Here is a 25378-nt window from a genome sequence, read left to right on the forward strand (position 1 = left end):
CTTAAGTGTGTTTAATCAGATGTTAGCTATTGATTGAGATACATTAATGCAACTTTTAAATAAGTAAATATTATCAAAGATCTTGCTTTAACAATCTGCTGATAGGTGTATGCAATCAACCTTATAAACAAAGATAGGATAGGCAATTTACAAAACAAGAAACAAATTGGTTATAAACATAAAAATGTATTAATTAAAAACAGTTTTTTTGAGGTGAGGTCTCATTCTGTCACCCAGGCTGGAGTGCAGTGGTGTGATCATAGCTCGCAACCTGGAACTCCTAGGCTCAAGCAATCCTCCCACTTCAGCCTTCTGAGTAGCTGGGACTAAGGTACGCACCACCATGCCGAACTTGCCATAGTTTATTAGGAGAGTTTAGACATTTGTCTCTCCAACTAAACTGTGCTTATTCAGAGGAAGGTGATTCATTTCTGTAACCTTTAGCTGCCACAGTGCCTGCTATTCAGTAGGGTTCAGTAAATGTCACATAAATAAGGTTCTGGAATAGATAACTTACAGTTTTTAATATCAGTGGATTGTTCATTTCCATTTAACCTTGTGATGCTCAGTTTTATGTGTCAACATGACTGAGTGATAGTATTCAGTTTTATTCAATGAAATGTTAATCTAAGAGTTTCAGTGAGGATATTTTGTGGATGTGATTAAAGTCTGTAATCAGTTGACTTTATGTAAAGGAGATTATCTTAGATAGTTTGGGTGGCCTGAGCTAATTAGATAAAAGGCCTTAAAAATAGACTGAGAGACTGGGAGTGGTGGCTCATGCCTGTAATCCTAGCACGTGGGGAGGGCGAATCACCTGAGGTCAGGAATTCAAGACCAGCCTGGCTAACACGGTGAAACCCCTTCTCTACTAAAAATACAAAAAAAATAGCCAGGCATTGTGGTGGGTGCCTGTAATCCCAGCTACTCGGGAGGCTGAGGCAGGAGAATCGCTTAAATCTGAGAGGTGAAGGTTGAGGTGAGCAGAGATCGCACCACTGCACTACAGCTTGGACAACAGAGTGAGACTTTGTCTCAAAAAAAAAAAAAAAAAATAGAACTGAGGTTTCCCTGAGGAAAAAGATATTCTGCTTACAGAGTACACTATCTGGTTCAGCCTGGTAGTTTCTAGCCTGCCTTTCTTGATGACCTATGCTGTGGATTTCTGACGTGCCTAGCCAGCTCCTACAAATCACATAGCTAATTCCTTGCAATAATTCTTTTATACACACACATACACATCAGAGTCCACTGGAGAAACAACCAGTAGGAGATTATATGTACTGCTGGTTTGTCCAGTGGGCCCTGACTGATACAAGCCCCTTGCTAGTCATATAGCTCCCACTTACTAAGTACTTGTTATCTCCCTGGCCTTGTGGTTAGCACTTTGTATTCATTATCTTAATTCTCAAAAGGACCCTTAAAAGTAGAGATTATAATCCCTGTTCTGCAGTGGAGGTAAATGAAGTTTAAAACCAGTCAGTAGATTTTCTAAGGCTTCAGTTATGTGTTGGAATCAAGATTCAAATCCACGTTGGTCTAATTCCAACTCTTGGTCTTAACTTTTATGCTGTGGTGCCATGGGGAATTTAGCGTTATGGAGTAATTTATTTTATCTAAATCCAAATCCTTTCCATTCGTGTGTTCGTTTTTATAGTTTATAGAATGGAAAAGACCGATTCACAACTGGACCAAGTCTCTAGCCCCTTCCTTTGGGCAGAGTACTCGTCACTTTGAAGTGCTGTTATTCCAATCAGTCTCTGTCCTTAACAGGGGAAATACTCCTAGGTATCTCCCTGAATTATTTAGACTTTTTGGTATTTAGGCCATGTCCAGTTCAAATTAATCAAGAAGATGATATACCTAATATACCCAAGTCCACTCTCAATAATTAATCAAGATAACTGTATATACTGTCTTAATGTCAAATTAAAATGCCTTTAAAAATGCATTGTTCTTCCCAGATATACTCATGCTTTAATGGATAAAATGTGTACACACACACACACACACACACACACACACACACTCTCTCTTAAAAATGATCTTTAAACCAGAGTGGCAAATTATCTTTCTGTACTGACTTATACTAGAAAAGATAGCCCTGCATTGGTAAAAAGATGACGTTGGGTTGACAAAAGATGATCCAGAATATTTCTAACTAGATGTCTTTAACAATTTTTTTTTGAGACAGGGTCTCACTCTATCGTCCAGGCTGGAGTGCAGTGGTGCCGTGTCAACTCCCTGCAACCTCCACCTCCCAGGTTCAAGTGGTTCTCCTGCCACAGCCTCCTGAGTAGCTGGGACTGCAGGCATGCACCACCATGCCTGGCTAATTTTTGTGTTTTTTGGTAGAGATGGAGTTTCACCATGCTGCTCAAGCAGGTCTCAAACTTCTGACTGGTCTCAAACTTCTGACGTCAAGTGATTCGCCCACTTTGGCTTCCCAGAGTGCTCGGATTATAGGCATGAGCCACCATGCCCAGCCTCTAACTAGATGTCTTTAGACATTTTACACTTACCTCACTGGCCTCAATTTACACTCATTAGAAAGTGAGGAGGTAGAGTGAGCTTATCTGTAAAGTTGCTTGTAGCTCTAAGATTTTCTGTGTTATAGTAATTTAAAAATTTCAGTAGTGTTCCTCATCTTGCTCCCTATTTCAGAAATACCCTATCACCCATAAAAAATACCTATCTTTTTACAACTGTTTTTTCTGGGATTTACCAAACCGTTCTGTTGACCTTCTACCATTCTTCTCTGCTCAGTCTCGTCTTCTCTAAACGGGAAGAGATGAGGACAACTTTCTTTTTTAAAAATATCTTATTTATTTATTTATTGAGACAGAGTCTTATTCCATTGCCCAGGGTAGAGTGCAGTGGTGCGATCATAGCTCACTGTAATCAGGAAAGAGCTAGCTTTTTAACTAACGGATTACAGAAAGATTGTTGTGGTTTTTACTGCAGAAAACTTCCCACTTATTCAGCTATAGAAAATACTGTGCTGGCCAGGTGCGGTGGCTCACTCCTGTAATCCCAGCACTTTGGGAGGCCGAGGTAGGTGGATCACAAGGTAAGGAGATCAAGACCATTCTGGGTAACACGGTGAAACCCTGTCTCTACTGAAAAATACAAAATATTAGCCAGGCATGGTGGCGGGCACCTGGAGTCCCAGCTACACGGGAGGCTGAGGCAGGAGAATGGCATGAACCTGGGAGGCGGAGCTTGCAGTGAGCTGAGATCGTGCCACTGCACTCCAGCCTGGGCAATAGAGCAAAGATTCTGTCACCAAAAAAAAAAAAAAAAAAAAGACTGTGCTAACAGAAATATTGTGCTTTTTAATAAAACACACCAAAGTTTATGTGTTTGTATAACCTTATGAATATTAGACTTTCTTAGAGAATCTTTTCCAAGAGTAAAAGGTATGAAGGGATTAAATAGGACTCTGAAGTTCTGTTTTCTAGCAGAAGACAAATAAAGCTTAGTGAAAGGAAGCTAAGTAGGCATGCAACAATCATAACCAGAAACAATAGTCAGTAGCTCCAAAGATTGCTACCATTTACTCATAAATTCTTTTCAGATTAGGTGTGTTTTGCACCTGCTGTATTGATTGAGATATATGTGCTACACTGACCACGTTTTTGAAACTTATGATCTCACACGAAGTCAGATCCAGGTTCAGACTGTAAAATCAGGACCACCCCAGATAACCTAGGAAGCATCATCTCTGAATCATCACTTGGTGGCATCCCCACCCCATGGCATCTTTGACACCATCCCTAACAGAAATAGGAGAAGACACAGGAAGATATAAGAGTTGGCTCTTCGTCACGCCATTGCACTCCAGCCTGGGCAACGAGAATGAAACTCTATCTCAATTACAAAAAAAAGACTTGGCTCTCCATATCCTTGGGTTCCACATATCTGGATTTAACCAATATGGCTAGAAAATATTTTTAAAAAGGATGCTTCTGTCTGTGCTGAACATGTACAGATTTTTTTTTGTCATTATTCCCTAAACAATACAGTATAGTATGTATTTACATAGCATTTACATTGTATTCAATTTTGTAAGTAATCTAGAGATGATTTAAAGTGTACGGGACCATGTGTGTAGCTTATATGTAAATATTATGCCATTTTATATTAGGGACTTGAGCATCCATGGATTTTGGTAACCATGAGGGAAGGGGGCGTCCCAGCATCAATCCTCCACACATACCGAGGAACAACTTGCTTTATGTAAAGGAGGATCATCAAGCCTAGAGGATTCCTTAAGGCTACTCAGATCAAAATGTTCTTAGAATGTTAATAGATATTATATGCCTGAATGGTTTGAAATATCCTGGGATGAACAGTTTCTTCTTTAATGACTGGGAAGCTTTATCCTGACAAGCACTGTGAATTTTATTGAGGCCAATATGGTGTTCAGTGTTTCCAAAACATTTGACCAGGAGCTTTTCAAAGAGAAGTGCACACCTTGGAAAACACTGCTTATTTGCTCATCTCTTCCCTTTTTTGCCCATAGATTTAAAAAATATATATGTATTAATGAAATTAAAGTCAGCTTGAAATAGGAGCTGAAATAGGAGAAGAAGCTTATATTTTACTGACTAGCTACCATGTATTCATATTTAGTATCTCATTTAATCTTCATAGCATGTGTTGAACAAAAGAAGAAAATAGAATAAAATGGTTAAATAAGCTGTGCAAAGTTGCATAGTCAGGGACTATTGCAGCCTCGTGTGTGTGTGTGTGTGTGTATGTGTATACATGCATGTATGTGTGTGTTGTGAGAGGGAGAGAAAAAGAAATAAAAGAGAGCTAAATTCAGCAAATATTTTTTTGGCACCTATTCTGTGTAATGTTGCTATTCTAAGCACAAGAAGATATTTAGATGTCTATGAACTCTGAGAGTTTATAATCTAGTAGGGACGGTATAGTATAGACGAGTATTCATGTAAGACAGATTGTGGTAAATGCACAATTTATTAGAGATAATTATAAATGGGATCAAGCAAGGGGAAAGGGCAAAGATGGTGTCTTAAAATTGGAGCACCTCAGGGGTTAGCCCTTGCAAGTTTTTCATTCTCTGTCTGTACCCATTTACTTGGTCCCATGACTTTAAATATTATCTTATGCTAAAGACTGACATATTAATTCTTCTATTCCCTCTCCTGAAATCAAGATCACTATATCCAATGGCCTATTTAACATTTCCACTTTGATGTTTAATAGACATCTTAACTTGTACAACTGAACTCCTAATACCTCCACTCCCACGCCACACCCTCTAAACCTGTACCACCTGCACTCTTGCCTAACACAAGTAATGGCCACCTCAGTCCTTTGATATGCTGAGTCCAAAACCTTGGAGTCATCCTTAACTACTCTCAATTGTCTTACATTCTACATCAAATCATTAAATTCTATTGGGTCTCCCTTCAAGTTATATATGAAATTGCACCTCTTTTCATCAGTGCTGCTACTGCCCTTGTACACCACCCTAACACCAACATTTCTTTCTTTTTGAGTCTTGCTCTGTCACCCAGGCTGGAGTAATGTGGCACAATCTTGGCGCACTGCAATCTCTGCCTCCTGCGTTCAAGCGATTCTCTTGCTTCAGCCTCCTGAGTAGCTGGGATTACAGGCATGCACCACCACATCTGGCTAATTTTTGTATTTTTAGCAGAGACAGAGTTTCACCATGTTGGCCAGGCTGGTCTTGAACTCCTGACCTCAGGTGATCCACCCGCTTTGGCCTCCCAAATTCTGGGATTACAGGCATGAGTCACTGTGCCTGGCCACCAAAATCTCTTGCCTAGATTATTGTAGTAGCCTTTCAGCTGACCTCCTCATTTATTTTCTTGCCCACCCACCTTAGAACACAGCATCTAGGGTGATCCATTGAAAACTCTTCATCAGATCATGTCACTCTTGTGCAAAACCTTGCAGTAGCTTCCCATTTTACTCACAATAAAAGCCAAAGTCCTTAAAATGGTCTACACGGTCCTGTTTCCTCTTTGTTTTCTCCTCCTCTTCCTTTCTTCCTCTCCTCTTCCTCTTCCCTCCTCCTTCTCCTCCCCCTCCTCCTTCTTCTCCTTCTCCTTTCCTCTTTTTTTTTCTTTTTTAAGAGACAAGGTTACTCCCTGTCACTATCATCCAGGATGGAGTGCAGTGCCACCATCATAACTCACTGTAGTCTCCAACTCCGGGACTCAAACAATCCTCCCACCTCAGCCTCCTGAGTAGCTGGAACTCTTGAACTCCTGGCCTCAAGCAATCCTCCCACCTAGGCCTCCCAAAGTACTGGGCTTACAGTCAGGAGCCACCATGCCCAGCCTCTTTCTGCTATTCCAATGGCTTATGCTGTTCACACCACCAAGCTTCCTCCAGTTCCTTGAATATTTTATGGCATGCTCTGTTTTCAGGGCCTTTCCATTGGCTGCTCTTTCTACCTGGATTCCCATTCTTCCAAATATCTTCATTGATCACTTCCTCATCTCTTTGACATTTTCGCTCCAATGCCATTTTCTCAAAGAAGCTTACCCTGGCTTCTCTATTTAAAATTATAATTGTTCTGCGTTCCACATTAACAATCCCCCTCATTCTCTTCTAATTTTCCCATGACACTCATCATCTTCTAACGTATAATATAATATACTTGGCTATTGTGCTTATTGTTTTTCATCTATCTCCAGCACTCATTTACTATTGTCTAGAACATAAACTCGCTGAGCTCAGAGATCTTTATGTGTGTCTGGCACTGTAGAATAAAGGAAGGAAGAGAAAGTCTTCCTGTTGGAAGGGACCCGGAAAGGACTAATGGAGAAACAATATTTCACTACCAATAGCCTTCAAGGTCTTGGTGGTGCAGAGTCATACTGGTAAAATTTGGGAGACACGGTGCATTAATTTGCTAGAGTTGCCACAATTTATCACAGACTGGGTGGCTTAAACGATAGAAATTTATTTTCTCACAATTCTGGAGGCTGGAAGTCTGAGCTCAAGGTGTTGGTGGGATTGGTTTGTTCTGAGGTGAGGTCTCTCCTCTTGCCTTGTAAACGGCCCACTTCTCACTATGTCCTCACATGGTCTTCCCTCTGTCCATCCTTGTGCCATAATCTCCTCTTCTTATAAGGAAACTAGTCATATTAGGTTAGGCCTCGCCCTAATGACCTCAGTTTAACTTAATTATCTCTTTAAAAACGCTATACTCAAATATAGTTACATTCTGAGATACTGGGGGTTATGAGTTCAACATATACGCTTGGCAGGGAGCACCGCAGCTCATAACACACTGTGCATCATCGGGTTTGTGTCTGTGGCTCTGGCTCTGGCTGCTTTGACTCAACCACTCCTACTTGGGATTTTTTCTTTTTTTTAGTATGAACATTCTGATGACAATTTGACTTTGCCCCTCAAACACAATAAACTATAAAACTTTCAGCTCTTAAAATGTGAGAAAACAACAACCCAAGTATTCATCAATAGATGAATGGATAAACAAAATGTGGCATATAAGTCCAAAGGAATATTACTCAGCCATAAAAAGGAATGATGTCCTAGCATGTGTTACAACATGGGTGAACCTTGAAAACATTATGCTAAGTGAAATAAGGCAGACATAAAAGGACAAATATTGTATGAGTCCATGTACGTATTTAGAATAAGAACATTCTCAGAGACAAAAAGTGGAATGGTGGTTACCAGGAACTAGGGGACATGGAAGGAGGGGGAGTTATTTTTAGTGGGTACAGCGTTTCTGTTTGGGATGACAATTCTGGAACTAGATGGTGATGGTTACACACTATTGTGAATAACACTGAATTGTATACTTACAAATGGTTAATGTGATAAAGAAAAAAAAGTTACTGAGTAACATATAAGGAGACAACCTTATTCTTGAGTCTCTCTGTGAAGTGTGGGGTGAGAATACGATGAGGGTGAATCCCAAAGATGGAACAAGGAATGTGGCGGGAAATAGGCCAAGTCCTCAGCATTTTAGTGTAATTAAAATGCATGTAAAGTGCATTTCAGGAAGGGCCAGTCATCCCTATAAGCCAAATGCCTGATAGTTTAAGAGAATTAACTTGTATCTTGAGTGATCTATACTTCAAATTCTCAGATTAACCTTTGAAAGTTTAGGATGTTGAAAATATAATTTTTGAGCCATTATGTGATTATTTTTTCGTAGTTCCTAACAACCCAAGAAAGTCTCTCAAGTTTTCCACACTTTTTTAGCACTCCTCATAATGTATGTTATATTTATTATAATGAAACTCTTTCACAAGGATGATTATGGCTAAGGGGATTGATATTCTCTGAAAGGCTAACATAGTTATAAAGAACTTTTAAAACCTTTATTTAAAATAAAATTATTATGAATATAATATATTAGAAGTCCTCTTATCTAGTGTAGCTGAGACTTGAGGTTGGTTGATAAGTTGAAAAAGGCGGTGAAAGCCAAGATCATAAAAGTGATAACATGCATATCTTAAACTCTTTATTTTAACTTAAAATACACAAATGTACATTCATTCATCAATCATTTGATACAGAAGCAAGGCTTTTCATTGTATGTGGATTTGCTGATTGGAGTTCTGTTTGGTGTTTCTTTCCTAAAGGATACTCATAATTCCAAAATGCAGTTTCATTGCATTTAAAGTGGAGGAAGAAATTAAAATTTTTCATGAAGAAATATAGAAACGTTCTAAATTTTTATGATCTCATTTCACCTAATTTAGCTAATTTTTTCAACTTGCCTTTATGAAGTCTTTCCAAATATTCAACTTAGTTTCATAGAAATAGCCCTCTTTCTCTTCATGCTCATATTTAAAAGTTGTATTAACTACATAATTAAGATAAGTACAATTGGCATAACAGGTGGGGAGACAAATGCAGTGAACTTTTGGTAAGCATGTGGAAAGACTGCTGATCTGAGCATTTGGATGCTGTGGGCATCAGCCAGGAAGGTTTAGAAAGGGTATGGAGAATATTCATTCATTTGGCAAGTTTGCTGAGTGGACATTGGCTAAGGGAGTTTTACTGTATGCCCTCCTAAAATCCATATAACACTGAAATGAACAAAGTAAAAAGTCTTCCAAAATAGATGTGTTGGGGACAGAGGAAGCGATGTATATTGAACAGGGATCAAGAGCTATGTTTAGGTACTTTTTTATGATATACTTCAACATGGCTAATGTAAGGTACCTATACTCAAATGTCTCTCGAGTGAAAATGGTACATGAAATTGTCCTGATTCATGAAAATAGCCCCAAAGCAAAGTCTACTGTGGGCTCCCTGTGAACAGAGAGAGTGAATTTGCTTAGGCAACACTAAGATCCTTAAGCATAGCTATGTGGACAGTGGGAGGATCTTCTTCTTTCTCCTTCCTTCTTCCTTCTTTCCTCTTCCTTTTCTTCTTCAGGATCTCCTTCGTTCCTTCCTTCCTTCCTTCCTTCCTTTTTTCCTTCCTTCCTTCCTTCCTCCCTTCCTTCTCCTCCCTCTCCTCTTCCTCCTCCTCCTCTTTCTTCCTCTTCTTCCTCTTCCTTTTGCCACTGCCGCCTTCTTCTTCTTCCTCTTCTCCTTCTTCTACTTCCTCTTCCTCTTCCTTTCCCTCTTCTTCTTTTCTTCTTCTTTCTTCTTCTTCTTTCTCTTCAAGGTGGGATCTCACTATTTTTCCCAAGTTAGATTTGAACTCCTCAGCTCAAGTGATCCTTCTGCCCCACCCTTCTGAGTACCTGGGACTATAGGCATTAGCCCTTGTGCCCGGCTGTTTTTTCCCCACTTTGGAGTGAAAAAGAACTTATCACACATGGAAGGCATGTGCCTTTGGCAGCGTAGATGAGATAGTTGCCCTAGAAACTTCTAAGGTTCCTAGGTAGAATTAGACCTGTGGGACTAGGCTTATGGCTCAAGGATGCAGCCCTGACCTTTTAGCGTCCTGACATTTTCTTTTTTCCTCTTTGGCTACTTGCCTTGGCAAGAATTTTAGCCTTAGCATATGATTGGCTGTCCTAGCTTAGCTAGTCAAGCTGACAAAGGGGAAATTTTTACCACCAACTAGAAAGAAGAACTTCCTCCTAAGGTCTGCTGAGTCTCAGCAGCTCAGAGAGAGCCACAGGGAATCACAGTTTTGAGCCTAGAGTGGAGGCAACTCTCTCAACACTGGGCCTCCTGGACTCAGCAGCTCTGTGGAGGTTTCTGCATTGTGAAGGTATTGATAGAACTGAGGGGCTGGAGAGACTCATCTCTCACAAAATTTGGCCTAAGCGTAAGATCTAGCATTTAAGTGTTGTGATCTATTGTGGTTCCAGGCAAGGAATCCATACAATAAGACAATTTATACCCCGCCCCCCACTTAAAACTAGAAGAGTGGGAGCATTCTAAACACTTAGTAAAAGACAAGAGAAAATGGTTCCTCATAAACCATCCTTGCCATCTTGTCCCTGTGGTCATATAATCACAATGAAAATTACTCATGGTTTTACAGCTTCATCTCCTTCCCACGTTATGAAAATTAAGATGAATATATACTTCCTATAAAGCAAGTGTGGTTTAATATTGTTCTGTGTAAGGTCATAGAGGCTTTATACAAACATAGAAGCAACACATTTCACTCACTCAGTATTTTGTATAATAGTGATAGTGCAAAAAACACACAGGAACACTCACAGTTTTACAAACCAAGAAGAAAATGTCACCAGCTATTGACTGTCATATATGAACATATTATTTGGCATGTAGCAGGCTGACAAAGCTACAGCATCTACACAGTCAAGGGCTTGGTGTAATACAATTTCTCTAGGTTAAAATTAACTCCAATTTAACCTACACTAATGTTGCTAATTATTCACATCCTTATTGATGACAAGCAGATAAAAACCTCTAATTTCCAACTAGAGGTGTTATCTCAAAACGATGAGTTGACCAGATGTTTAAAATGTTAAACGAGTTGACCAGATGTTTAAAATGTTAAATGAGTTGACCAGATGTTTAAAATGTTATCTCAAAACGATGAGTTGACCAGATGTTTAAAATAGTTAAACATCTTCCCTGTGCTAGCCTTTCCAGCTAGCACAGGGAAGATGGCACACATAGATATGTGGGACAAATCATCTTGGGAAAACCAGTTGGCCTAAGACTTGCTGACTGCACAAGCTCCAACAGAAGAAACCTTCTGTTGGAGGTTTAAGGCTCAGGTCTAATAGCGATTTGCTGGTCTTCATTTTATTATTTCTTTCTTCTAAATTTTTGAGATGAAGCTATTCAAGAAGGATGGGTATGCCTAAGTTAACCAAAAGGTTGAAAATGTTGAATATTTTCAAGAAAGCAACATTTTAAAGTCCTGTTGTTGTTAGAATAAAAATATAGTGGGCATTGTTGAAGATACTATTTATAGAGGACATTTATAAAACTGAATGAAATTTTAGACCTGCCATCTTGAATTGGGGTAAAAAACTCAAATGCCTTCAGGGCCAGTCAGTTGCCACGAATGAGTGAAACTGACTGGAAGTCAAATAATAGGAACTAATGGGGACCAAGGAGCGCAAGGGTTGCTGCTCTGTCTGGAGTGCAATGGATGCTACCCAGCAATAGCTGATTGTTTCCAGGACAGAATGCAGGCCCAGTGTAATCCAATCTTATGATTTTTCCAAGGAAATATACACTCTAAAGAGAAATCTGGATTTTCATGTAAAATCATCTTACTTATAAATATTGGTAGCCAAATCGAAATATTAAAAGAAAGTTGAAAGTCAAACAGAACACATATATGGATGAAATTTATCCAATGACCTACAGCTTTGACCCTTGATATATGCTTTAACAAGTTTTTGAGTAACATTCATGGTCATTAATCCAGTGTTGTATGATCTTCTTAATCTTTTTTATCTTCAGCATTAAAAATTAATACAAAGCTTTTATTTGCACACTCTTCCTGCCTCTAGTCTTTCCAAACTGTTTTCCACACAGCAACCGGAATTACAACAAAGATCTTAACTGTCACCCCCCATTCCCCTAGTTCTAAAACCTATGGTGATTCCTTCGTGCCTTCAAGAGATTTTCCACACATACAATGACCTTTTCAATTTGAATCTAACCTACTTTTCTGAATTTATCTCTGGACATTGCTGCCCTGCCTCCCTGTGTTCTGGTCATACCAGATTACTCATCATTCCCCCAAACTGGAAGGCATTACCCACTTAAGTGACTTTGCTAATGCTGTTCCCTTCTCCTGAAATGGTTTTCCTCCCTATTCCTGGTCAACACCCAACTCAAATACCTCCTCCTCTTTTTAGTCTTCTTGGATTCAGCCATCCACAGGAAGTTTAGTTATTTTGTGTTCCTGTTAATGAAATGCATACTTTACTAGGGAACTTATGATATTGTAGTATATTGATTTGTTTTTGTGTCTGTATTTTCAGACAGGTAGTGAGCACACTGAAAGATATATCCTCAACTCTTATAATTGTAGGTACAATTTTTTATTAACTCAAATTTAATGCAATGCTATGTAAAAAGAAATAAAAATGTTGCATATTTAATCCAACTGATGGATTCCCAAAAGATTGTTTATAAGTAAAAATTAATAAATAGTATCAGACTTTTATACTGGGAAATTATCTAAAAGAATTATTTTGTAAAACAAAGAATGCATTTGAAATTCCCAGGGCTGGTCATAGGTATACTTATGTATACATTGTGATTTGAGGGGACAATAAACCTCCCAGTATTTTGGATCTGTCTAATATAGTGCCTGATGGACTTTATTACTCCTTAAGGGTGCACTGTTCAGCATGGTAGCCACTAACCACATGAGGCCACTTAATAAAAATTTAATAAAATTTAAAATTTATCAACATTTTTCAGTAATGCTAGCCACATTTCAAGTGTCCAGTAGCCATGTGGGCTAGTGGTGATTATATTGGACAGCAGAGATATAGAATATTTCTATCACAGCAGAAATTTCTATTGAAGAGCACTGTCCTAAGAGATTTCATCAAGGGATGGGAATTACAATAGAGGGTAAGGCAATTTATCTTCTGGTAAAGATGGTGAGTTAGCTGGTAATCATTCCTAGGCAATAGTCTGTATCAAGAGCCAGTGAAGTATAACCCATGGGCCAAGTCTGACCCTCAACCAGTTTTGTAAGTAAAGTCTTATTGGAACACAATCACAGTCTCTCAATTAACCTATTGTCTATGGCTGCTTTTGAGTTCAATGTCAGAGTGGAGGAGTTGGGATGAAGATTATATTGTCTGCAAGCCAAAAATTTCTGGCCCTTTAGGGAAAAGTGTGCTGCTCTTGGTTTATATGATTGATTCCATATTTATTTTGTCACTAAATAAAAAAGAATGGGAATAGGGACTCTGATGAGCTTAGAAAAAAAGGGGAAAGAATGGAGGGAGGCTTCTTGATGAGTGAGATTGGGGAACTAAAAATGAACATATCTAACATTTACTTTGATTCACCTGGAAATACCAATAATGACTTCTCAACATTGAAATTAAATAACAGGATGATAATTTAGGAAAATTTCACCCTTAAATTTCTGTGCTACATAGAGCAACATGTTTAATTTCTCTGACTAAATCATTAAAGTCTTTGGGAAATTCTGGGATTAATAAGTATTTGTTAGATGAATGAATGAATGAATCTGTAAATTGAGGAATTAAAACAAAATGATCTCCAATTAGAATTTAAAGTATAATAATAATAAAAAATAAAAAAATAAAAAATAAATAAAAGATTAAAAAAAAAATGATCTCCAAGATGTCTTCTGGTGAACAGACTTTTCTTGGTTGGAAATTTTACATGCTAGATTTTTTTTTAAAAAGATATATCTGAATAAAGATCCAGTTGCTGCTCTCTGAGAAGACCCCAGACAGTGCTGAAGTAGACAGGCATCTCCAGGTTAAGTACATGCAAATCACACAAACTAACCCAGAAACACAGGCATCAACACAGCACACTGCTGATGGTAGGTACATTTTAGAGGTGAGATGTAAGGATAGCCTGGAGATTTTCACATTTAGATTTCATAGAGTGAGGGGCAAAGGTTAGAACACTTCCTAAGCAATGAAAGAGTCTATGGAAGAGGTGCTTCTTCATTTTGGGTTGCTACTTGTGTGAGGGTCTGTAGTAATAACTGAGTGCCAAGTGAAGTGGGAGATGCTCTCTCTGTCCTCAAAGCAGAAAGAGACTTGGTAATGCAGGATATTTTCTTGACCCCTTTGTGAGATTTGTGACAGGAGTGGCCTGTTTACTCAGCCCACCCTGCTCAATTCCTCGCGGGAGGGAGCGTGTGAGCGAATGAGTGTGGGAACCAGAGTGAGCAAGTGCAGGAACCGGCCGACTGCTTTAGTACCAGCAGGAACAAACTCCATGCAGGCCCTGTGGCAGTGTCCAGGTGGGGGTGCTTGTGACCCCAAGGCTCCAGAGGGTGTGTTACAATGCTCTCTTAGCTCCACTATCCACAGACAGCAGTGTTATCAGCTCAGTCAGTGGGCTCTTTGCCTCCTCGTGTGGGGCAGTTGCCCTCTACCAGCAAGGGCAAAGGGCCAGTGTGACCGCCTTTTTGGATACCCACACTTGGTGCATCCTGAATTCTTGTCTGGTGTCCAAAAAGAATGAGGTCATGCAGATGAACTGAAGGATGGTGAATGTGGAGAACTTTATTGAGTGATGAAAGTGGCTTTCAGCAGAGAAGGGAGCTGGAAAGGGGATGGGAATGGGCAGATTGCTCTCCCCTGAAGTCAAGCCACCTCTCTGCCTCTCTTCCAAAGTCAAGTTGCCTCATTCTGATGTCCAGTCATTGTCCCTGAAGTCAAGTCACTTCTCTCTGACGTCCCAATGCTTCTCCTCTCTACTGGCTGAGTCTGGGGTCTTCATAGGTACAGGATAGTGGGCAGGGGTAGGCCACAGGTAATTTTAGAAAAGGCAACATTTGACTGGTGAAGACACTATTCAGAAAGAACCAATCAGGAGAGAGCGGGCACACAGGGATGGAAGTTCTCAGTTTGGGCCACCAGGTTTCAGGCTTTTCAGCTTGAAGGTAGGGTTTTGCCAGGGACTCGCCTTGTCTGCCTAGAGTTTCTCTGCATCCTGTTCCTATCATTGGCAGATTCTTTGGGTTGATGCAACACGTGACAACCAGATATGGGGCTCAAATTCTCATCTTCCCAATAGTTTTCCTTTATTTCACAGTTTATGAAAATGTGCCTGAGCAACACCTCTGCTGTGGTGCACCACAGGAGAGGCCTTGACAATTTGTAAAATGATAAGCCTTTTGTTACTGAGTTTCAGAAATTCTGATTGGCTTTGTAGTCTCTGAAAAAAGATCAAGTCAGGGATGAAAATAAACACAAGACTTCAGGGACTGTTCTCTCTTTGACATACTGATCTTGGAGCAAAATATAGATCTTCCTTCTCAAGGATCACTACTTTGATAACATTTATTATTACAAAAATAAACAGAAGTTAAGCCAGGAGTGGAGCACTGCAAAACTTTTGCCAAGGGCATTGTTATGTATTAAGCCTTACATTCCTGTGAATCATTTCCTTCCTTCCTTTCTTCCCTCCTTCCTTCCTTCCTTCCCTCACTCCCTCTTTCTTTCTCTTTCTTTTTCTTTTTCTTTCTTTCTCTTTCTTTCTTTCTTTCTTCTCTCTCTTTCCACATCTTTTTCTCTTCTTTCTCTCTCTCTGTCTCTGTCTCTCTGTCTCTTTCTCTCTCTCATTCTCTTCTTTCTCCCCACTTTTCTTGTCTCCCTCTCATTCTTCTCCTGGAAATATTCCAATGAATTACATAAAACCTTCTAAAAAGCAGGAAGATATTAAATTGGACCATGAGAGGTACAAGACACAAAGAAATCTTCAACGTATCTGAAGGAAGGAAGAAATAAACAGAACCAAATTCTTGTTTACATATTGGCCAGCAACTCATTTTCCCCCCTCTGTGATGTTCTTTTTTGCCATCTTGGAGGTCCCTTTACTGTTGATATTTAGTTATTTCATCAGTTACAGTAATTGATATCTCTGCTTGGGACTATCACATAACATCAACATGTGGTTAATATGTAACTATTAAAACTTCACTGATAAAATATCAAAAAGAATACATAGAAAGCTGTTGGAGTTTTCAATTGGCTCACCACCTCCACGCATTTCTCTAAATAATAGTTTGGCTTTGTAAATTAAGAAATTCAAAGATAGAAATCTGTGTGACAGATTGAAGTAGAGATTTAAATGAAGTTAATTAACTATAAATCATTGATTAAATACATTTTTTAATAAACCACCCAGTTTCCTTTCTGCTGCTAATCACTAGTTAACCTGAAATCATTCAGTTAAAAATCCCTACAAGTTTAATTTTGTTTTTCATCATTTAAACCCATTTAATTATAAGTTTACTCCATTTTTTAATATTCAGTAAAAAGATGGTATCTGACGTGGTCAGGTAAAATTTCAAATCTTTAGATTCAAAATTCTCAGCTGGATCACAGGCTGATTTGAATGCACCACACGTGCTTTTCTGGAGCCCCTGGATGGACACAGAGTACTAAGACAAACTCAAAAAAGTATAAACATTTATTAAATAAATATGTACCCTGGCTCTTTAGCAAATGACATCTTAAATTAGACATTTTTATAAACAAAGTTGAAAAATAAATAGAAGATGTGATTGTACCAAGGAAAATAATTTTAAAGTGCACTTGGGAATGGCGATGGAAAGACAATTATTAAGAAACAATAAAATGACTGAAAGTTGAATGGAGAAGACATAGGAAGAACTGAACATGAAATATTCCCAGATTATCAAGTTGTAGTCTTTGCATGTGTGTGCAAACACAAACTTGTACATATGTATAAGTTGCACGCCTTATTAATTTGAGGTTTCCGATACTTACAGTATATTAGACTAAACTGGGTTCTGTTAGCATCTGCCCTCCTGACACTCCGGTCACTTAGTGCATATGTACTGTACTCATCACCTTGTCCAGGTGCTCCAATTACCACCCACACCTGCCAGTTCAGCTGGGCTGGGATTGAATCTTATTTCCATAGAACTTTATAAAATCTCTCAGCCTGGGTCAGAGTTACCTTCGTTTTCTGAAGTCCTTTTCAGGTAGCAGAAAGTGGGGCTAAGTCTTACTTTGATTGTGAGCTTGACTGTATTTTTTTCTTTTGTGGATCTCTGGGTTCTTATCCATCTGCCTTGCTCTGCTGTCCTTATTTTGGTGCTGCCTACCTTGACTTCTCCCATGCTACTTGAATTCTGAAATAAAGTCTGGTCTGGAATTTGGTGCCTGGATGAGTCGTTGCTCCTGGATGCTTTCCTTATTCAGGAATCTCACCTCTGCCCGACCACATAGTTCTGGGACAGGCCTTCCCTGTTCCTGTGGCTATCTTCCAGTCTTTTTTCCTAGCCTTAACTTATCCCTTTGGCCTGAATCCTTCTGGGCTTGATGACTTCCTCTGGTCTCAACCCTGGTAGTCCCGTACCCCATAGCATCATGGAACTCAGTTATCATGTTACTGGCCTCCAACACCCCTAACCTTTCTGAGGCTCCTTTTGTTTTTTTGGTCTGTGATTGAGATTAGACTACTGTTCTTTGAGGTCCTTTCCAGATTTAATGCATGATGATTCTATCTACTTCAATCACAACCTAAAATAATAGGAATGGGGAGAAGGCTTTAACAAAACTTGTTATAACTAAGACCTTTACCCTGTGTTGATCAGGAGGAAGCGCCCATATGGGTCTACGGTTCTGCTATGTTTTTGGTCCTGTCTTGCCTGAACAGCAGGGGGTATACAAAAGGACAGTAAGTGACTCGTTCTGGGATTAGGGTTCAGCTCTGAATCTCCTGTTCATGATCTTTCGTTCAAGACCTATGGGTCCCTTTTTATTGTTATGCTTTCCAAATAAGCGGTTCTTTCTTTCTGTCTTTCTTTCTCTGTCTCTCTCTTCCTTTCTCTTTCTTTTCCTTCCTTCCTTCTTTCCTTCTTTCCTTCCTTCCTTCCTTCCTTCCTTCCTTCCTCTCTTCTCTCTCTCTTTCTCTCTTTCTTTCTTTCTTTCTTTCTTTCTTCCTTCCTTCCTTCCTTCCTTCCTTCCTTCCTTCCTTCCTTCCTTCCTTCCTTTCCTTCCTTCCCTTCCCTTCCCTTCCCTTCCCTTCCTTCCTTCCTTCCTTCTCTTTCTTCTCTTTCTTCTCTTTCCTTCTTCCTTTCTTCTTAAATTCAACTTAACCTATTTTCTTCTTCACTTAAAAAACCCACCCTAAGCTTCTCAACCTGCATTTGATACATGGTACAGTGCTTTCATGTTCTAGCCTCCACGTATGACTGTGGCAGGTGTACTTAAGCATTTAGGGATTTCTCCATCAACGAGGATCTTTCAAATGTTCCTGAGAGATAGTTTGAGTAGGTCAGTAGCTGAGATGAGAATAGGATTTGGAATAACTAGAGAGTTAAAATTATTTTAAAAATAAAGAAATGTTGGCCAAAGACTAATGTGAGTATGATAATAGTTCTTTTATTAAAAGAACTGGTTAGTTATTTATGATAGAACAAGGCAGCCTAATTTGTCTTTTAGTAATGTAAAAAACTATCCATTGAGAAGCCATGTTTGATAAAATGCTATTCAGTTGTCCTTATTCATGCATTGTCTTTATTTTAATGACTTGGAAAAGCTTATTTAGAAAGATGTTCCAATAATAATTTGGAGGTAGGGACTAGGATTGTAGAGTTTCTTACATGAGAAAACCATGAAAACTTGGAAATACTTCTTTTTCTATTATTATATAAAAAACTGTGGGTTTATGCTTTGAGCCGGTTCACTACCCACTTTGATATAAAGAACTATAAGGAGTTGATTTCTCTTTATCACGGGAGGATATTGTGTTCTTTTCTATTTATTCACCTTCATAATAATCGCATAGGTCTTCTGAAATAATTGTAATGCACTGCTTTCAAAGTAGCCTAAAATAGATTATATAAAATTTCACAAAATTTACAAGGTGGTTTCAAATACCATTCTCACCATGTTATAGTTTGGTAGAGTCGAATAGTGCAGATTATGATTTCACTTGAGTTTTACCTGTTGTCTTCTAGTAACATTCAAGTTGTAAAGAGATATCATTCTGTCTCCTAGAAATTTCAGCTTGATGTCAGCACTAGAGCATGTATTCATGTTCCTTTTAAGGCGTATAAAATTGGAACACTAATTTTCATCCCTGACCCGTACTCTATTAATCTGTCATGTAAAGTGCCCTGTGATACAAAAGCAGGTACATCATAAACTCTAGTTTCATTTCTCCTTGCTTCACTTTCAGGTACTCTAAATACCAAAAGACTCTGAAGAGAAAGCACATCTTAGCCTCCTTACCTCCCTGGAAAATCCTATCCAGCATGAGTTCAGATCAGGTGATATCCTGGAAAGCTTGGAAAGCCTCAGATTCGTGCGTTACTTGGAGCATAAAAAAATCCTAGCATGTTCCAGGGTGGGACTCTTGACAAGACCACATGCCTGAGAGGTTGCCAGTGCACAGTAGGATGTTTCTCAGCTTTTGAATGTGTTAACGACCATGGAATGCTATTGTATCGATCATCCTGAAAGTACTGTTTAAGAAAGCAAGATCCACAAATGATGCATTTAAGTAAGTCATTTTTTGCACTACATTGGTTATTCATAAATTGCATCAAATTGAAGATAAAAGTTCACAAAAAGTAAATTGATCCTAGATTTTAATCAAATGCAGGCTAAGTAAATGCTTATTTTAGAACTATATTTCTATTTCTTTATGAGAATATTAGAGTTAAAAGTTTGTTACTTTAATATAGTATAGTTGATTTAGTAGTAAAGAACTGGGAATAATTAAGTCCACAAGTATAACAAGTACTAATATATTTAAAATATAAAAGAAGATTTTTTTTAAAAAAAAGGTGTGGCAAGTTGAGTAGTTTTTGAATTACATTAAGCACATGTTGCCAATGTTTATTAGTAAAAGTTCAAACTTGTGACACATTTTTTAGCTCGAATACAAATACGCAAAACTTCAACTCAAATATATTTTCTTGCACGATAAAAATCTGACTAAAGAAGCAACAACATACATCTTTTGGGAAAGAAGGAAAATCGAGCTGGGAAAAGATGGGGAAATAGTTTTCATTGTCCACTAGATGTCAGTACTGAACTGACAAAACATCTGTGCCGTGGTGCTCTTAGACAACATGCTATTAATTTATAATAAAAGGTATCTGACAGCTTTATTCTGATGAATTATGGGAATCCAAAGCATAATTCCCAGCCTTTGGTTTATAAATTGTCATTGATTTTAATGTTCTTTGTAAAGTTGTGGCATGCAACAAATTTTCCTGCCAAGAGCTGTTAAATAAATAGTCATCCTTTGCTCTGAGTAGTACATTGAACTTGTTAGACTGATGAGCAGAACCAATTGATGGTTATCCATAAACCATTTATGACAGATGCACAGCAGCAATTCAAACAATTATTGAATGCATTCATTATACATTTTTTTAAAAATCTCAAGTGAACCAAAAGGAATATCACAGGTAATAGACCGTAGCAATGCCACGCAATTCTTTATGAGCTACTTCCTGATTGACAGGTGACTAGAATTGTTGTAGGATTTGCTGAGGGCTCATCAAACCTCACTGGAATTATTTGGTTTTCTCTATTGTGCGATTTGGCATCCCAAAAGTATATTGCATGCCTTTTCTAAAGAAAGATGGTTATTGTAAAGACAGAAGCTTTTGTTCATGTAAAGATCTCTTACAAACTGGCATGAGAACAAAAGAAAGCTTATGCCTGAGATATAATTTCAGTGCATTTGGAGATTCACTTTATATATGTGGGAACGTGAAATTTGGAGGTCTATGATGACCAGTAAGTACTTAATCACTTTAAGCAGAGGTTCTATCTCCTAGAAAAATTCTCCACTGGCCTTATGCTGTTGTATTTGATTTCACTCTCTGAAAACACTTAACATCCTTGGCGGTTTTCAGAAGGACCCTCGTTTGCCTTTGTTCTTTGTTTGAAACTGTCCCGCATGTTCTGTTGCTATGTCAGGGACCACCTCTCCTCCCCAGAAGTGGCTTTCAGGGATGTAGCCTCCAGTGTGTTATTCGTACAATGTTTTAAGACTTCTCTGGGATCAAAGTAAAGTGACCTAAGCATGTAAAATTCTGTTAATGGTGCTATTTGTAAAAGTACACCAGCAAACTACCTTTAGGCACAGTTAAGTAGTGAAACAGTACATTAAAGACTGAGGAGCTGACTCTAATGTTCTATCCTTGATTTCCTTTTTTAAAATCTATTGCTCTAAATGTTGTGATATGACAGGAGTGCACAAGCTGGACATGTCTGCCCGGTTTCTCTTTGAAAAGGATAAGTCCAGGGGCTGAGGACCTCTGATCATACTCCAAATTCCTCAGAAAAATTGGAAGATAGTTTTCATTTAGTGTCGTGTTCTTCAGATTTAAAAATAAAATATTCTTTTTAAGAAAAAACATTAGGAAGACTGAGAGCTTGATACACATATGGCTGCCTTTTACAAGTCATTATGATCTGTCATATAAATACTGTATTTACTGACATTTCAAAATGTGGACTCTAATCTCCACACACATTTTTTTTTAATAGTTGCTTTTCATTGCAAGCTTCAGTCCAACAAATAACATGAGAAAACATGCAACATGGTCCATAGGTTCAACTATCAATGTCATTACTCTTTAAAAAGCTCAAAGACAGTTGAATTCAGAGTATAAAGCATTTAAACCTAAATCCAGTTAAATTAAATTGAGTGGGGTGGAAAGTTAGTGAGAGGAGTCACTTTGAGCGCTGATACAGTTTTTCACTGCAACGGATGAATGGGAGCTGTGTATTGCAGTGTATTTTTCCAAAGCTGTTTTAATACTGGTCCCTTTACCTAACTCTCAGACTTTCACCATCTCTTGTATTTATCAACAGTGAGAATTCTTGAGCTGCATTAATCAGCTGCGGTGGCATTTCAAACAGGCAGTATTACTCTAAGCAGTTACCACAGTGTTTAAAAATGTTCATTTTTTGTCCAACATTGTGACCACCTGTGGCCAATCAATTTGATCCATAGACTCAGCAGTTTTTCGGTGCTGAGGGTAACTCGAAAAGACTGTTTCTCAGGCTAATGCTTCTGGGGACCACGGGCTCAAGCAAAAATTGGGTGTGGTGAAATGGGGAGGGAGTAAAATAGTCTTTTAGAATTTTGTTGAAAACTTGTGTGACTAATATTTTGGATAATTTTTACTGATGCAAATTATCCATATAATTCCCTTGAAATAAATATTGTAAAAATGTTGCATCTAAAAGTGACTAAGGCTAAATAAAATAACTGATCAAATCTACAGAGGGAAAAAAATAATTCTTTTGACAAACTAAAATGTTCACTTTTCAATCAGTTTATTTATTTAGTCACTGAATATATATCAAGCTCCTGCAACAGACAGGGTACTATTTCTTGCACTGGGAATATAGAAGTGGAGAGAAGAAAAGATTCTTCCTTCCCTGGAGCATGCATTCTGGTGAAGGGAGGCAGACAATGAACAAATACATATAAAATAAGTCATCAGGGGTGAGATGTGCTGAGGCAACAAAGGTGAAACTGGTCAAGAGGGTTAGAGAACGGGGTTCTCAGATGTCTACCAAGAGGGGTTTTCTCTAAAAGAGCATGCAGATTAGCATTGTGTGCCCGTTTAGAGAGAAGCCCCTTTGGTAGGCATTTGAGCAGAAACCTGGAAAAAGGGATTAAGCTCGCCCCTGTAGCTAACCAGGGAAGGAGGATTTCAAGCAGAGGAAACTGCATGTGTAAAGGCCTGTGGCAGGGACAGGCTTGTTGTGTGAAAAGAAGAACAGAGAGGTGAGTGTGGCTAGAGCGTGTGAGTGAGGGGAAACTTCTGCCGTATGAGGTGGGAAAAATATGAGGGAACGTGGTCAGATGACGTAGACCTTTATGAGATAGCCTAAGAACTCCAGCTTTTTGTTCTGAATTATCTGGAGAGGGCTTAGTGGAGACAAGTGGGAGAACTGACTTGCACCTTAAAGAATTGCTGTTTGCTCTGTAAAGGTAGCAAGGTGGGAGATAAGGGAGCTAATCAGGAGCTCATCTGGGAAATGATTACAATAATCCAGGCAAGAGATGATGGTGGCTTTGCCAGAGTAGCTAGAAAGACATGGCCAGATTCTGGCTGTATTTTGAAGGAGAGCCAACAAGGCTTGCTGATGGGTTGGAGGGGGATGAGAAGAAGGGAGGAGTTAAGGATGACTAAGGATTTTGCCTGAGCAACTTCCTAAGTGCTGGTACCATTTGCTGAGTTGGGGAACACTGGAGAGGATCAGTTTTGGGAGTTTAAAGAAGGGTCAGGAGATATTGAGGGGCAAGTACAGTAGTCCCCCCTTATCCATGGTTTTACTTTCCAGTTATCCACAGCACAGTACAATAAGATATTTTGAGAGAGAGAGAGAGAGAGAGACCATATTCACATAACTTCTCTTACAGTATGTTGTCATAATTGTCCTATTTTATTAATTATTGTCATTAATCTCTTATTGTGCCTAATTTATAAATTAAACTTTATCATATGTATTGTACATATAGGAAAAAACGTAGTGTATGTAGGGTTTGGCACTGGTTTCAGGTATCCACTGGGGGTCTTGGAATGTAATGTAGACAAGGGAGGGATGACTGTAAATGTACAATCATGAATTTAGGGACAAAATCAGGTTTTATCAGTTTAGCGATATCATGTAGCGTCATGGGACTGAATGAGATAACTTGGGAGGAAAGGGAGAAGAGGTGTGGAGCCTTAGTGCATGCCAAGTTAGATGTCATGAGGAAAAGAAAAACCCAGCAAAGACACAGAGCAAGAAGAACATTAAGAAAGTGGGAGCCTAGAACAGCGCTTTTCAAAGTGTGGTCTGTGGACCTGTAGCAGGTGTGGGCTGGGAGCTCTTTAGAAATATAAGCACTCAGACTCCACTCAAACCCACTAAATAAGAAACTCTGGAGGTGGATCTCAGGAATCTGTGTTTTGTTTTTTGAGACAGGGTCTCTCTCTGTCACCCGGGCTGAAGTGCAGTGGCACAATCATAACTCACTGCAGCCTCAACTTCCCAGGCTCAAGTGCTCCTCCCACCTCAAGCTCCCAAGTAGCAGGGACCACAGGCATGCACCACCATGCGTAGCTAATTTTTTATTTGTAGAGACGGGATCTCTCTGTGTTGCCCAGGCTGTTTTTGAACTCCTGGGCTCAAGTGATCCTCCTGCCTCGGCCTCCCAAATGCTATGATTATAGACGTGAGCCACTGCACCTGGCCAGGAATCTGTGTTTTAACAAGCTCTCCAGGAGATTCTTTTACTCAGTGAAGCCAAACCAAAGGAGATGTTTCAGGTGTATTGAATGAACAAAGGACCACTATTCGAAGGACTCATTTCAATTTATTTAATTAAAATATCACATTTATTTTATACTTCAATTTATTCAATATGAAACATTAAAATTTCTTCACTGAACATATATTTTTGTTAGACAGTAGAGCACTGTCTTTGGTTAGAAATAGAATTTGGGAATCTGTATCCCAAAATGAGTTCAGAGATCCAAAATGATCAGCTAAGAAATATCATTGCTGAAGGTGTCCATAGCATTAATTGGGACATACATCACTGCTCAAAGACCTATTTGGATTCTAGATCAGCTCCTAGAGTCCTGATTTTCTGCAGTAGAAGAGAATCAAAATAGTGGCTAACCTCCCAAATCTCCTGATTTTAGCCCCATAGATACTGTAAATGCATTGACCTTCCCCTTATATCAGAGATCATGGAGGAATTGTTGACCTGGGGCATGAATTGAATTGCATTTTTTTTTTTTTTTTTTTGTATGTGAGTACAGGTTGTGGCCTGACTAGATTTCTCGCATATAGGTTGCCCTTCATCACTCAGCAGTGAAGAATGAAAATCAACAGAGCTTTCCCCAGCCTGCTGCTTAAGCAGCTGCTAACAGGCTGAGGCTGCCCAGCCTCATTAACCCATTAGATGCTGCGTTCGCCCAGGAGTCATTCTTAATGAGGCTGCTGCAGGTAAGCCAGACATGCACCAAAATGTTAGGGCATTAAATTAAGACTGTTAAATGTGGGACCTGTAATAGAGTTATTTTTATGTCAGAAACAGATACATCAGAGAGCACTCTTAAGGCGAGTAAAGCAAATGATACTATTACCATCTGTGAATCTATAGTGCTTTAAAGATGTTGGAAATTTTGAATTCAGGAGGCACTTGGAAGCTTGTCATTTTCCCGAACATTGTGTCCTCCTAATTAGCAACTCTGTTC

At 38.9% G+C, this 25378-nt stretch overlaps 1 long non-coding RNA gene across 1 annotated transcript in view; it reads left to right on the forward strand.

Moving 5' to 3' along the window:
* Positions 1–25127, forward strand: part of LOC105535620 — a 70496-nt gene extending 45369 nt beyond the window's left edge. The window contains exon 3 of the long non-coding RNA XR_001005466.1: positions 24972–25127. This is a non-coding gene — a long non-coding RNA (uncharacterized LOC105535620). The remainder of the gene's footprint in view (positions 1–24971) is intronic.
* The last annotated feature ends 251 nt before the right edge of the window (positions 25128–25378 follow it).

This window comes from Mandrillus leucophaeus, unplaced genomic scaffold (assembly GCF_000951045.1).
Source record: "Mandrillus leucophaeus isolate KB7577 unplaced genomic scaffold, Mleu.le_1.0 Scaffold1486, whole genome shotgun sequence".
Taxonomy (NCBI): Eukaryota; Metazoa; Chordata; class Mammalia; order Primates; family Cercopithecidae; genus Mandrillus; species Mandrillus leucophaeus.